Genomic DNA, 14,341 nt, shown 5'->3' with positions numbered 1-14,341 from the left:
GGGACACAATAACAACTAAAAATTACTGTGGGTGATTTTGGCTCCACCATAGAATACTTCCTCTGTAAATTTGGGAAGTTACTTAAAATTCCCCCATCCATATGGTCTAGATAGAATTACTGACCTCATAGGAATATTGTCAGGATTAAGTGAGATAGTGTTTGTCTAGGACTTAGCAAACAGTCTCAATTTATGGAAATTTCAGCAAGGAAGAGGAGGACCCTGGTTGAGTTTACAATGTCCCTATAACCTGCTCTGCACTCACTGTAACCAAGAGAAACTGAATTGCTGATTCCTAGCTTAAAAGAAAGGTGGCAAATCCAGATAGTATAAAGTGATCCCTAAAGCAATTCCAGTAGCTAAAAATTCAGAGAGCTGAGGTTGTTACAGAACCTAATTACAGTTAAACCACATTTATTGAGCATCATTGGGAAATGATGGGATCTACATCAGGGCATTTTTCAGGTGCTATACTGTTTCATGTTACTTCAGTTACTGTGTCTGCTTTTTAAAGTGTTTCTTGTCATCTCCTCTCTCTGGTAGTCCATGGTGATTTCAAGTTGTGGTCAGGATGCCTGTGACTAACAATCATTCCTTTCTTCCCCACACAGTCACTAATTTACTGCTTTAATCAGTTATGAGGCTATTGCCTTTTCTTTTTCCCATGATATGGCTTACGTTTGGGGTAATGAGTAGGTTCTTTATGCAAATATCAAATGCAGGTGTGTATTAAATTTATATACCAGGCAAATTTGCTGATGGTCATCTCTGGTTGATATTAAGAATTTTCGCCCATGTCTTCAAAGGAACATCTTACTTTAGTTGGTCTCTGTACCTGTTGTGTACATATGAATCATCTGGGGAGCTTGCTAAAAATGCTAAAGCCCAGCCTTTGCTGCCACAGATTCTGATTCAGTAGGTCTTGTCTGGCACTCAGAAGTCTTAATTATTAAAAAGCCACCAACATAATTCTGACATATATCGAGCAGTTTGTGAAGGAGGTGTAGTGACTTAACATTGTAGAGAGTCTAACTAGATATACTGGATTTGAATCCTAGCTCTGTCACTTACTAGCTGTGAGAACTTAAGCAATTAAGCTTGTTTCCTTATTTGCAAAATGAGACTCATAATAGTAGCTGCATTATAGGTTTATTGTGAGGATTAAATGAGTCAATCATAAAAGTACTTAGCACAGTGACTGGCATATATTATGTGCTTGTCTTAGGTTGAGTTCCTTGGAAAGCAGAGCCTAAAATAAGGACTTGGGCATAGTTGTTTGAGAATTAATCTTAGGAAACGAAGTGAGGGATGAAGGAGAGAGAGAGGGAAGGGAGAAAAGCCAGTAGAGGGTAAATTAATGGGCTGGTTATGACCAGCTGGTGTTCAATACCATGGGGGCCTTCCAAGGGGCACCCTAGAATTGTCCCACCAGGAAAGAAGGAGACTGGGGAATTAATCCACTATCTCCTGTCCCCCATTGGTTGAAAGTTACGACAGGGAGGAAACTTCATTCAGTTATGGGCTGATCTGTCTTCCTTGGCTTTAGAGAAAGCTTTGAGGCTCAAAGCAGAAACACCACTGGCAATTTGAGAGGGTCCTGGTGTTATGCATGGAACTGAAACGGGGGTGGGTTATGTGATGGGTTTCATCACAGGCATCTGCTACAATTGGTAAATCCAAATGGCATGTTATGTGCTCAATGTTGATGGTTGTTATCAGATTTTAGACATAGTGCCAAGTTCTTTACATGCTTATTCCACTTACTTTCATGAAACCCTCTGTGGTATTACTATGTCCATTTCACAGAAACTGATAACTGGGAGAGGAACAAAAATTAAAATGCACAACATCATACCAAGAGGAGGTAGACAGGTTTTAAAACTAAGTTGTCTTTTGCCATAATTATCTCAGCCTCACTAGGGATAAGGCTGAACTGTGGTAAGAGAGAAGAAATATATATTCCCAGAATTTAAGTTCTTGAAGGACTTGTAGGAATGGCAGCAACTTTGTATGCCTTAAGATTCCAAAAGTTAAAGAAAAACTTTACATATTTATTTATAAAACACTGGATCACTGCCAGTTTGGATTCGTGCTCTTTATAGTCAACTCTGAATTATTCGTGGATTAGGTTGTGTATAGCTAAACTGAGTTTTTCTTTTTTCCTCATTCCTCTTGGCATTTTGCCATTAAGCAGTTACTCTATAGAAGTCTGGTTGTGAAATCTTGGCCAGGTGAGTTTTATAACTTATGGGTAGGTCCTATCTCAGTTTGATGGAAAGGAATTTGAAGATTATGGTATGACTGGATGAATTATTTAACTAGTCAAATAATCCATGATTTATAGAATTTCAGAATTAAGTATTGCCTTAGAAGTTATCTAATTGGTTTAATTTCCTAATAGGCGAGTTGTTATTTTTGTCAACATGTTTAAGAACACAGCCTAAAATGACTGATAAAATTATTTTTGAAGGTAACAAAACCCAGAAAAGTACAGAAATAACCTATCAGTCATTAACGTCTAATGATTTTTGGCAGATATTGGTAAGAAAATAATTCTTATTATGTCCATTTTGCACAAAAGACAATTCATGTAATTAAAGAAATTATGTGATGAGTTCTGGACCTACTGACTGATCATCTTGAATTAAAAACAATTACTTGAAAATTTCAGCTTGGTGTTTAATTAATATAATGAAATGATATAATGCAATATATTCCTTGTAAAACTCTTGTCTGTTCCAGCATAGAGTTGAAACAATACCTCAAAGGGAACCTTTTTTTTTTTTCCGAAGACTATTTTGCTAAGATTGAAATGTGAAATCTCTGGTATGCTGAGGAGTGATTTTGAAGTGGGGCCGGGTGCTGTGCCTGCACTTGGGCTGAGCAGACCAGCTGTGCTAGTTGTTCTGTAGGAGGGAATACCTGCTGAGAGACTAGCCTGCATGTGTTCCTTAATTTCCTGAATTATCATATCCTTATAATCAGTACCTGAGCCGTGACGCCATTATGAAGACTGAAATACTAGATTCCAGGAGAGTTTCTTTCTAGGAGATGTAGTTTGAAGTGGAATATTTTATTTGGCCTCTTATCACTCTGTGTGTGTGTGTGTGTGTGTGTGTGTGTGTATGTGTGCGTGTGTATGAATTTATACATATATGTATATACACATAGATTTCTATGTTTGCCTTACCTAAGCCATGAGCCTACTTATGTTAATTTATCATAATGAGGTTTCAGATCCCCAGATGGTCTTCAAGTAGTTAAGTAAGAAATATTATCTCACTTAAGGCTGAACCAGACAAAATATATTTGGATTATGCATACACAGAGAGAAGAAAAAAATCATGTCTTACAGACACGCTGCAGGGTCCAAAATAATGGATACACTTTTAATTGAAAATGACAGTGATATTCTTTGCAGTTTAGTGATTAACTTCTCTTTGCATGAGAGTGGATACATGAAGTAAATTGATCCATAATAACCACAGTTTTGAGGCTTCATTATTCCTTGTTTATCTCTTAAATATTCTTAAACCATGAGCTGCCATTTTTATTCCATGAAGTTGAGCACTTCTTACAGACATTATGGACTTTTGCAATTAGTAAGAATTTAAAGTTTTAAATTCAGAAAACAAATGATTGTTACTATTAGGAATACTAATTCATTTTTTAATAGAACATTTTGATAGGATTGAAGAGTCAAACGCGTCTTCCTTTATACTTTTCAATTGCAATTATTGATAAGACTAAGTATACATTGTTTGAAACTCAAAGGTTTCAAGCATGGGTGAGATGGAGGATGGTGTAATAATATAGACAACAAGATAGGGTGTCCAGGAGAGAAGCCCATGTTCAGGGAAAATTAGATGCTTAGATTAGGGCATGTTGGATCTGAAGTGGTGAAGAGACATTCATGTGGAAGAATCAGCAGGTCATTTTTGCATGCTCTACTGAGCCAAATGCTCCGATTTCCTCAAGCAAATTAATAATGTTTACTTCATGTTTGAAGTGACCCTATGAATTCATTAAAAAAAGCAAGTTCAAATTAATTTGGTGATAAGAATCAAGCGTGAGCAACAGTAAATAGCTCAAAATAAAAAGGCTCAAAAATGTGGGCATCTAGCTTAGAGTGGGTGCAACTCTGGGCTAAGCATGAAGGCTACAGCATTAAATTGTCTAGGCCCAAACTGCACCCTGTGCTGATGACTCACACATCTATCTTTCCAGACTAGATTTCTTTGTGAAGCCCCCTGGATTAGTTCACTTAAATGACCATAGGACACATTCTAAATATGCTAAAGGAAGAAGTCATACTTTCCCCATCCAGCGTCTGCTTGCCCTGCATTCTTTATGTCAGTGAAGAGCATCTCAGGCCTATAAAATTAACATCCTAGAATTTGTGTATTCTCTAGGACTTTCTTTTTTATTTTAAAAATAGTATGAATGGAATATTCCTTTATCTCTCTCAGCTTCATTTGAAAACGGTCCCCAAATAAGACTGTAGTTTATAATGTGTCATTTTTACCATATATTGTTATTATAGCTGTGTTATTGGATTTAAAAACACACGAATAAACATCTTATTATTCTCTTCCACTATAAACCACCCCCCAAACAAACAAATCCCTCAGACTGAATTAAGTTACTCTCTACTTATGAGTAACCAGGGGTTAGTAGCTCTTGGTTCATGATAGCAGTACATTTCCCCAGAATATGTCTCCACCATATTCAATGAACAAAAACTTTCATTTCATACCTGATGATATTGGCCATGTGCTCTTCTGTGAAAAGGATTGGGGTGACAGAGGGGGTGAGGAAAACTCTTATCTGGCTTATTTATTTATTTATTTCCATGTTGTACTCGCACAGTTCTTTCTGAATGTGTTCAAGCATCTTGATAAATTACGAGTTGCACAGTGCAAAATTTAAGTGCCAGGCTGCTGCCGTTCTAAGGCAACTTATAGAGGCGTCAGAGCAACAGGTCTACTTCCCACTTCAAACTTATTTCATTGCAAAAATTGGCTGCTAAAACCAGACAAATTGTAAAAAGGAAAACATTCTTAAAATTATAATTAAAAAATTATATACTGAAAACATTCCTCATCCAAATCTGCTGAGATCTTGGTCTTTCTTTATTTTTGCGAGACATGATTGCTGTATGGTGAAGTACTTTAATAACTAAATTCAAAGAATGACATCTGAGTTATCACATTATTATAGTGATTTTTTAAATTAGTAAATATTTGTATTATAATGAAAACCTATGAATCAATAAACGAAATTATTCCTGTTTAATACCTTGAGTTATCAATCTAATCTTCCATTTACGTGAAAAATGACAACCACTTTCATCAAGTCAGCTAGAGCTTAAAAATAGGGTTTGGAGAGTTTGGCCAAATGTTGCATTCTTCCAAAGTTTGCTTTTTAAAATTCCCCATTTTCATATTAATATTAAAACAAGAACAAAAGTATTTGACATACTAATAGTCCCTGTCTATACATATGTTGGAGTCATTGAAAACATAGTCTAATATAGTATCTCTTGGGGTTGGAGTTATAATTTTTAATTCATTATTGGCCAAAGCATTTCCAAGACATTAATGTTGAAGATTTCCCTAGCCAGAACATCAGTACCCCAACCAGCTTGTCAGAGTGACTGAGGGTTAAAGATAGTGCATATACACACCGATTCCTTCACCCGCATGTCCAATCTAACTTCCCTAGGGAGGTGGCAGTCATGCTCTAGCTAAGCTAGTTTTCTCCTAGGCTCCATTTTCCTAGCATGTTACAAGGCCTTGGAGATGCCTTCTGTATTTGCTCCATGTCTTGTTATTATATTCCAAGAGATTCAGTGTCCTAATACAAAAAGATCCCTGGACTTCCTGCTCCTGTGACTGTTGATTTGGTAGCTTTTGTTTTCTGAGCTATACTTACCCTACTTCTTAATTTCTCTGCACAGTACCGTGCATGATATTGCTATATTATTTTTTTTAAGATTTTTTTGATGTGGACCATTTTTGAAGTCTTTATTGAATTTATTCCAATATTGCTTCTGTTTTATGTTTTTTGGTGTTTTTGGCCACGAGGCATGTGGGATCTCAGCTCCCCAACCAGGGATCGAACCCACCTCCTGTGCATTGGCAGGTGAAGTCTTAACCACTGGACCGCCGGGGAAGTCCCGATATTGCTATATTGAATTCAAGTCTGTTTTCTTTCTTCAACTACTTATAAATTTGAGCTTTCTTCCTTTTGTTTATGTTTTCTTTTTGAATTTGGCAACTACTTTCAAGCTGATTTTTGTTTTCTTTTGTTTTATTGAAGGACATGCTTGTTCTAAAAATCTAATAATACAGAAAAATAAAAGAATATAATAATCAACCTAATTCACATCGATCACCCAGGAATACCAGTTTTAATATTAGATCTCCTCACATATATGCATATTAGTATAATTATTATTTATGATTAATAAATAATAACAATAATAAATTAACTAATATTAGTTATCCTCACATATATACATATATACAAAAAGGAAGATCATAACAAAATTTGATATATAGACAGCAAAAAGAATTTTATAAAAATTAAATCATATTATAAAAGCTTTAAAAATAAAGCATTAATATAACATAGAAACAAAACCAAAGAAAAACTGAAGGAAATTCTGTACCTCATAAATGTTTTATTTTGATTTTTTGTGTCAAAAATATATTGCTTCTATAAAGTTCTAATATTAATATGCAATACCATTAAAAAGATGGAGTCTTTTTCTTTTTAAAAACTACTTATTTCCTAGTGGACTCCTAGTAGAGTTTTTCTAGCATATTTTTCCGCTGAGCATTTAGCCCTTTGAAACTTCTGTCTTTTTGCAATTGTCTCTTTTCTACCTCATCAAGGATCTAGGCCTTATCTCATTCCCCTAAAGACATTTAAAAATCCTAGGTTCCCCAAATTTGTAACAGCTTCAGTTTGTCATTTTGGTTATCATTCATTCAGTCTGTTTTGCTTTCAGTAATACATTATAAAGTGCTTTTAAAATAATTTAAAACACTCCTTTGTGTTTTAGAACAGGAGAATTTTTCTGAATATTTAGCTTGCCATATTGGTAGAAGTGAGATCCCCCATTGCATTTTCATCTCAGCTTTGTTTCTCCCCCTAGATTTTGGGTCCTATTTTTGTTTAGTTTCATTGATTCATAAGCTTGTTCATGTTATCTTGTATTCTCTTTCTTTCTTCCTTTTTTTTTTTTTTTTTTTTTTTTTGCTTTTGTGGTAGAATAATCTTTAAGTTTTCAGGGTATTGATCCATTTCCTTTAAGTCTCAATTAATTTTTTTTTAATTAAGATGATCTTGACTAAAAGTATCAGAGATGCAAAATAACAGTGCCTTAAATAAGATAATGTTTCTCTCTCTTGTTGAGTGGGTGGTCTAGGCTTGCCATGGTAATTCAAGTCCAAGAGACCCTTGTTTCTTTCAGTTCACCACTTCTAGCAAAAGATAGTGGGTACTGCTCCAGCCACCACTTCCAGTTTTAAGCCATAGACTAGAACAAGGGACAAAGAATTTTTAAAATGTGGAAAAGGCATACACCAGTAATTTCATAAGAAAGGTTCAAAGAAGTGACCAAATGACACTTGGTATACATATTATGGACCAAAACTTATTCATATCTTGCTGCAAGGAAGACAGACAAATGTGTTCTTTATTCACTGTCTAGATAAAAATCAGAGTTCTGTTCCTGGAGAAAACAGATTTTGGAAGTAGTGACTTTTTTCTGTCACATTACTCTGATGAGAATGAATGGTTTGCAAGAGAAAGAGTAAAGAGATCCCCACAACATTCTATGGTAGGTGCTATTATCATCCTCATGTTAGAGGTGAAGAAACTAAGATGTAGAGGGATTAACTTGTTGAAAGCCACAGTGGTAATAAATGGCTCAACTGGCACTCATTCCAGAAAGTCTGGAGCCCAGGCTTTTAATACCCATATGATCCTGCCTCCTTTTACAAAATGTGACTATTCCAAGGTCTACAAAATAATAATGAGAATTCTCCATATATTTTGAACATATTAAATTTCATAACCATGAAGATTAACATGTCATTATTTTCTAAATTTATATAATATGTGAGAAACCCAATATTTACTCACTCAGCTTCCTGGCTCCAAGCAGGAAAAAACAAACAAACAAAAAACCCAAAAAACAAAAAAAACCAAAAACCAAACAAAAAACCTTTCAGTTTTGATTAGTCAACTAGAGGCAGCTTAAAGAGAACATCTACTCAGGGGACCTTTTTTAATGTACCATCTTCAAATGATTTAATGTGTTTTCCATGATTATCTTTGACACTTTGAATAATTAACGAAGACATTTACAATTTTTGAAAAAGCTAGGATACTCTTCTTCCTGGATGATGAGAAAATTCAAAAGATTTAAAATTATGACCATCATCTGACTTGTGAGTGACCATGAAGTCATCTACTTACGCATCATTTGATAGAGGAAAAAATCTACCAAAATGTTTCTTCAGATAGTTGATTGACAAAGATTATGCAAAACCTTATTTTTACTTACAAGTTGTAAATATTTGGAAGCTTTATTAGCCCCTTCAAATAATCAAGATATTGCTTATTAAATAGGTACAATCACAATATTATATATAGGTATACACACATACATACATATATATGTATATATAATGTATATAACAGATATATGTATCATATATAATATTCAATATATATAACGTATGTATGAAATAAGATTTGGTAATGAACTGAAATGGTTAGCTTAATCAACATAATATGATAATCTTGCTCTTCTGTGCAAATGATGCTAAGGATGTTCATATAGCTACTATGTGCTCATTCTCTTATTCACAAGTCTGTCTCCCTTCATAGCATTAGGAAACTTAACTGTCTTGTTCTCCACTCTATTTCTTGCACATGTCTCTGGCTTGTAGTAAGATTTCAATAAATACTACTGATTGAATGTTTTTGTTTCCCAGCCAAAGGTCTGTAAGAAGTACATGTTTGTATTCATTCCATATTTGTAAAATTTGCCTTGTTTTTTAAAAAAGTATTTTCATATGGCTCAGAATTTAAAACAGCATATCATGAAGTATCTCTCCTATCCTTGTGTCCAAGACTTTTAATTTCCCTCCCTAGACTCAGCCCACATTACCAGTTCTCATGGGTCTTCAAGAGGTATTTTATGCACACACAAGAGAACAACTTTGCATATACCTTTAAAAAAGCTTTTTCATACAAACCTGGTGGCATATTCTATATGTCAGAATGTAGTTACAGACAGTAGAAACTAGCTACATAGCTTAAAGAGAAAGTTTCTTCCAAAAAGTTATAAATAGCTCATAGAAATATTGGGACATTTAAGAAGCAGACTTTAGGCTGAAATCCAGGGATACTATGAAAACTACACCTCATCTAGGACTGGAACTGCAGGAGAAAGTTCTGTTGGCTAACTATTCAGCCACATCCATGATTGTTGACAGGAGATCCACAGTGCCTCTGTCTGGATTCACACCACAACAAAGACGCCTTATTACATTTTGCCTCTCCCTCTCCCTAGGAAATTTCAGGTTATATTCATGTCTCACAAGATCGTTTCTTTCTCCATGTGGGTTGGTTCTGAGCAAAGGTTGAGGTGGATCTGTCTCACTGGTAGGACCCAGACCATATTTGGAACTCTAGCTCTTAGGTATCAACAAAACACATTTTTCCCAGGTATATATATTCTGTTTCTTGTTTTTTTCTTTTCCACTTAACATACCTTGCAGCTTATTTTATGTAGTAATAAAGATAGTATAGCTTTTTTTAATGGATACAACAATAGTCTAATACGGCCTTACTGTGATTTACTCATTCTGCTCCAGTTAATGGACAATTGGGTCATTCTAGTCTTTTGCAATTGTAAACAAAGCTGCAGTAAATAACTTTGTATCTACATTACTTTTGTCTTTTCATTTGCATTTGAGAATATCTTTGGATAAAATGCAAAAAGTGGCATTCCTGAGTTCAAGAGCAGTCTTATAATGTGCACATGTATCTTCAGCTCAGGAGTGGAGAGAAATCAGTGTTCTGTGGGATGAAACTTTGATCAGTGGGAGAAGAAGCCAGCAGAGAAAGTCGTCTCTCTCCTTTCCCAGCATGGGCTGATCTGAGAAGCAGCTGTTTACATGGTCTGCGAGGTGGTCTCAGGAGATTGAGCAGTTATGCTTGATTCCAGGTGGTTGCTGGTTTGCTAATTCACTTGGTGTTGGCTCTCCCTCACTTCTCAGTCCTATTTCCCTTTAACCTAATCCTTGTTCTCTGGGGTTGCACTCTTTAAGAAAGCAGTTGGCTCATGTTCTTCTCTTGGGACAATCCTGTATCCTGTATAAGCAAGGAGACATATAATAAACAAAATGTATAAATAAAATACATACTATGTTATATGATGTAAGTGCAGGGGAGAGAAAAAACAAACAGGGAAAGAATAGAGCTGATATTCGGCAGGTACACACTAGGGCAGTGCAATAAGTGTTGTGGTTTGCTGTTCAAATCCCTCCTTCCGGACTGAGGATTCATCTGCACTGATGGGAGTGTTGTCAGTTTTTGGGTCTCACCTGAATCTCTTTCTGAGAATTGCCCTCAGTTGAAGAGAGCCCCTTCCATAGTAATGTTCCTTTTCCTAGGGCAGCCTGTATGCAATAAATGGTTCATGTGGAATGTAAAACTTAACCCCCCGTTGCCTTAGTTGTGGACAGTACTAAAGGGACATCTCAACTTCTGAGTTTGTGGGATCTGCCAACACCTTTGCTGGAATTGCTTTACAGTTCAACTCATCCCTTTGTTCCATCCTATTTTATTCACTTTCTCATAGGTGTTGCTCCTGTGGGCACTCCCTGATAAATTTGCTTCATGCTAGTCTCTGTTCCAAATTCTGTTTCCCAGGGAACCCTACATAAGATATTAGGCCATATGATTTGGTAGAATATTGGAATACGGATAAGATGACTCCCTCACCGTGGGATGACTCCCATCCCATGCTGCCACCCTGAGCTCTCTCCTCTGCTGCCCTGGTCATGCCAGGACCTTCCTCAGGATCTCCAACCTCCCTTACTCTCTAGAAGTTCTGAAATTCAGAAGGAACCTAGAATAGTAAAATACGCACAACTGCAAAACAAAGTTTGAATATAAATTTTGACTTTCAAATTCTAAATTCTTATAACATCATGTTTAGATCGTGGTATCTCCATTGCCACACCCATCCACAATTATGTGTAAATGACAATGTAAACCAATGAAAAGGCACATTCTCTTATATTTATGCAATTTACAGAATAAGAAGATAAACTATTTTATAAAGCCTGCTGATAAAGTATTTTTTTACTATCTGTAAATATATGGATAAAATATATGGATGAATGGACAAATGGATAAATGGACTGATAATAGAGACATACATGCAAATAATCATAATAGCTGTACTTTTGATGGAAAACAGAAAGATCTCATCAATTAAGTCACTAAGTATCCAGCTTTTTGATTATCTTTGTGAGAGTATGACCTTAAAGGTACTGTGTTAAAAAATTGGACCACAAAATAACCCATGACATATTTAATAATAGCAAATTTTCAGTCTTCAAAATTTAAATATGGTCAATATTATATAGCAAATATTTATTGATTTGCATAATGCTTATATCTTTAGATAGGCATTATGCAAATCCAGAAACACTAACAGAAGAGTGAATGGTTCTGGGTTTCAACCTCCTTTAAAATATATGAAGCCACTTCTAAGGTTCATTTTTATTAAGATTAGTAATTTACTCAATTAAAAGGCCTATCCTTTAAGAGCATGTCTGTCCCAAATTTAGTGTTAAAATTAAAATTAGAGGATGTTCCTTTATTAAAATGATAGTAGAAGTCACTTAAAACATACTAACACTTGGCAAAATTAAAGTTGGCAATCCTGTGTCTGCCCTAGTATTGTCGTTATTGACATTTACTCTTTTTGAAATCCCAGAAGTCTAGGCATTTGGAGTGACAAGGCTCTGCTTCTTTTTCAGATGCAAATCCAACCTCAAAAGAGTATAATAATCATAACAAGAATGGTCACTTACTGGATGATTCCTCATGTAAAGCTGTATAACTTCTTTATTTGAAATATGTAAAGGACAAGATGTATAAATTGATGCAAATATGAGATTTTAGAGACTTGAGGTATTCTCTGCGTCACCACAGGGTTAATTTGAAATTCACTCAGCTTAGGTGGATGTTCTTAGCATTAATGCCACTGATTATTTTAGGTTAAGAGAGAAAGAAGTGGATTTATGACACAATAAACACAAATGGGAAAAGAAACATGTAACAGACAGAAATGCAGCAGGGCAGTTGTTTTGTCCTTGTAATCTTGATAGTGTCTTCCAGGAGACTTCCTGGGGTTAAACTCCTCTGGAATCAGCTTTCAACTGTGGGACCTGGCAACAGATTGTGGCAAAGTCTGACAAGGTTCCCTGGAGGCCATAGCACTCTTCATCACCATATGGCCTGAAAGGGCTTTTCACATGTTACAATATTCTGAAGTAGGGTCTCTTGGCTAATCTTCAGAGTACATTCTTAATCTCATGAACCTAATTATCTGTAAAGAACAGTTTAAGGGGTCCTTCTTAGAATTATTCATACTAGTCCATGTACTTTTATCTGGGGGCGTATGTAACTCTCATTATGCAGTGATTACATTGTGGTTTTGAAAACGTATTCTAAGAAGGATTAAAAGGAATATTCATCTCCATGGTGATCCGTGCACCCATTGTTGATCATAAACACAAATGTATCTGACTCATTCACATTTTCAGAATACCTTAGCTTTCACAGGCATGTTAAATACTCATGTTTCACATAGGTAAAGAAGAAGCTGTATGGAAATACTGAATTTCCTGCTAGAGACCAATATAAAATTTATATGAAATTACTTTTTAAATTTTATATGAAAATATTTGTTCTCATGTTGTATTTCGGAAACATATAATTGAGAGATGCATTGTTGATTATATTTCACCTCTTCTTCACAACTCTGCTCTGAATACTCTTTCCTTATAACAAGCATGGGCTCCAAGGTGATTGTCTTTATGGGATATTCATGGCTGTTGCTGTAATTTTAGTTTAGTTGCCATAAACTGTGCCATGTGAAATGAAGAGAGACTGGATAACATATTGTGAGCTTGTTTATTGAGAAGGGTGTTTTCTACCTCATCATGGATAGTCACATTCCAAGGAACAACACAATGACAAATGACCCTATTCCTTAACATGCAAACGTTCTAATAATAAAAAGACAAAAATAACAATCTATTATTCATGAAACGCTTAATTAAGTGTAATACAATTAAAACTTCAAAAAATCTATTACTTTAACAGATACACACGCAATACACTATTTCTAGTAAACTTTGTTCACTAAAAGTAAGTTCTCATTCTTTCCATGATATATTGAGCTGGGATGACAATGTAAGTCAAAATACATCCCCCCAAATAAAATAAGAACATTTGTAAAAATAAATGTCAAATAGCAAATAGTTCTAGCTAAATGCCTCTAGTAGCCTTAAGACCGAATTAAATAACCAGTATTATTATTATTTTTTGCTTGTAATAGCTTACCAGGAAATAACACTTTTAGAATACATTATACTAAAAATTAAATCTTCAGCTATTTGGGCTAAGAAATACGCTTGAAGAAAATGCGTGGTAATAAACTGGTAGTGCAAAATTTAAACTTTCAGAATATCTTCTTAATAGCTGGACAGCCACAAGCAGAATAGTTACATCAGAGATTCCATCAAATGAAATACAGAATTGAACAGGAGGACAGTTAGTAACAGTTGTGGAACTAAATTACTGAAGACATCACTTAGACACATTGTCCCACCTCTACTCCTTTAAGTGAACCTTTAATAGGTTCATTTGGTAATAAGCTGAAAGGGGAGAAAAGTCTTGCACCCCAGCTGCACTGCTCATTCACCTGTGCAAACAACTTGAACTCGACTTCTCTCCCAATGGTTTCCTAGTAATCTTTCCAACATACAGCTGCTATATATAAAGCATGAATTATAGTAGAGAAGGTCCTGCTGTGTTGTGAATCACAGTGCATTCGACCACACTTCAGCAGGTTATGGGATGAAAAGAATAAAATGTCTGCAGAGACCTTATTCTATCCCCTTTTCCAGCTGGTAAAGTCAACACACAGCAGCTTCCTGGAATGCTTTATTCTGTATCCAGCTGTACTAGACATGACCTGTCCCATTCCCTTGCCATCCTTTAGTATAAAAATAAATGG

This window comes from Balaenoptera borealis, assembly GCF_965194805.1.
Source record: "Balaenoptera borealis genome assembly, chromosome: 2".
Lineage (NCBI taxonomy): Eukaryota > Metazoa > Chordata > Mammalia > Artiodactyla > Balaenopteridae > Balaenoptera > Balaenoptera borealis.
Note: the sequence above shows the minus strand (reverse complement) of the source record.